This window comes from Notamacropus eugenii, chromosome 5 (genome assembly GCF_028372415.1).
Source record: "Notamacropus eugenii isolate mMacEug1 chromosome 5, mMacEug1.pri_v2, whole genome shotgun sequence".
NCBI classification, from domain to species: Eukaryota; Metazoa; Chordata; class Mammalia; order Diprotodontia; family Macropodidae; genus Notamacropus; species Notamacropus eugenii.
The window spans coordinates 295,062,692-295,064,630 of NC_092876.1; the positions used below are offsets into that span (position 1 = coordinate 295,062,692).

Sequence of the window (1,939 nt, forward strand, 5' to 3'; positions counted from 1 at the left end):
AATGGTTATTGTTGAGCCCAAGAATTTAGACAGAGGTAAATGGAAATGCGAAGGTTTTTTTTTCCTTTGGATGTACAGTAGCTATGATTAACAACGGCAGTAGGAGCATTGCTATAATGTAATTTACTTCAAAGGACTTACAGAATTGATGGGATATGAACTCCTAAACTGTAATCCTATTGAAATGTATTTTAGAGTTTTATGTCCTCATTTCTGCCTATGGTAAAGACTTGATTGTAGTCTGCTCCATCATAGTTTGCTTTATAGTCACAGCCTGTGGACAGTTAAAGCCCAATCAATTCTTTCTGCATGAATAATGATTCCTGTCAGAATAAAGAAATAATTGCTTTTCTGACAGAGAAATAAGTGTGTTCACTAAATAAATTTACCTTATGCAGATCAGGCAGTTTGGAAGCCTCCACTATTAAAAAGGGCTTTGGTTTCTTTTTTCAAAAGGTTGAGACACAATGAAATTTTATATGGTCCATTATGTTTTGAGCATTTGTAAGCAGGATTTATAGCTATAGATGTTGGAGTTTACAGGAAACTAATTGTGTTGTTTTTGGACAAGAAGCAATACCGATTAAGCAGCAAGTACCACTGTGGTCTTCTTACTACCATCTACTCAGAGAGACAATATTCATAATTCACAGTTCTTTCTCTTTTGGGGTGAAACTTGTTGATATTCATTGCTTTTTAGAAGGAGAAAATTGCCATTCACAGCAGCAGCACATACACTAAAATTAGAACAATATAACAGATTAGCACAGTCCTTGATCAAGGATGACATATACATTCATGACACATCTCATATTTTTGAAATAATCAATCTGGGTTCTGAGGAACAAACGATGAAATTTAACTTTTTTGGTAGAGGTGAGGGATATATGGGGGCAGAATATTGGAAGTAGTCTCTATGTCAGTTGTTTTTGATACAAAGGAGAGTTCAATCCTGGGGTTCAGGTTGGGGTGTGGTTTCTGCATCTGGGAATAACTATCTTGTAAAAAACAAAAAGGCTCTTTCCAAGGAAAGAAACGAATGAAGTCAGTCTTGTTTGTCAGGATTGTACTATACCACCACCTGGTATTGATTGTTAGTGTTTATGGTAGACAGAAACCATACCTGGCCATTGGGCAACTAAACAGTTCACTTGAAGGAGTAGTCAGGATACATGAGTTCTCTGAGTCTGTGCTTACCTTGCTCTATGACCTTACCAAGTCTACTTAACTTTTGCAATTCTGTTTTTGTTTTTGTTGTTGTTTTGTTTTTAACCTATAAAATAGAGTCAGTTTCCCTCCTACTAAATTTTAGAGGTATGGTGAAGATAAAATGAGATGATAAATAAACATTTTAGTGCTTTAAACATATTTAAGATGCACTTTAAATGCAGGGTATTATTGTTGTTATTTTCTCCATAAAAATTTACACAACACCAAAAATTTAATATCATTGAGCAAACAGATGGTTTGGATGCTTGCCCATATCTCTGTGGGCAAATCTCTGTAGGAAAAGTAATCAGTCAATCAATCAACAAATGCAGAAACTTGGACTTATTCATGTCGAGTCCTGCAAAAGCAGTCAGATGACCTGGGTTCTAGTTCTATTTCTGTCAGAAAATATCTGTGTGACCTTGGGCAAGTTACTTCCCCTCTACACTCTATTTTCTCTTCTATAAACTGAGGGAACTCTCTTGGATAATTTCCAAGTTCTCTACTGACTCTCACATTCTTTGATTCTATTATATACTGAGCACTCCTGCATGGAAGTCACTGTGCTAAGTGCCATGGTCAACATACAAAGGTAATTTTTCATCCCTATCATGTACCATCCCTAGAATGCATTCTCTTCTTATCCCTGCTTTTCAAAATCTTTAATTTCCCCAAAGGTCCAAAAATAACTCTTATCGCTCCAGCACCCCACCCCTGACCAAAATAATAG

The 1,939-nt window shown here is 36.0% G+C and overlaps 1 non-coding gene across 1 annotated transcript; it reads left to right on the forward strand.

Annotated features, from left to right (window-relative positions):
- The first annotated feature begins 710 nt into the window (after window positions 1-710).
- On the forward strand, window positions 711-818 carry LOC140509357 (U6 spliceosomal RNA). The gene has a single exon (XR_011968685.1). It is a non-coding gene; the product is annotated as a U6 spliceosomal RNA (small nuclear RNA).
- The last annotated feature ends 1,121 nt before the right edge of the window (window positions 819-1,939 follow it).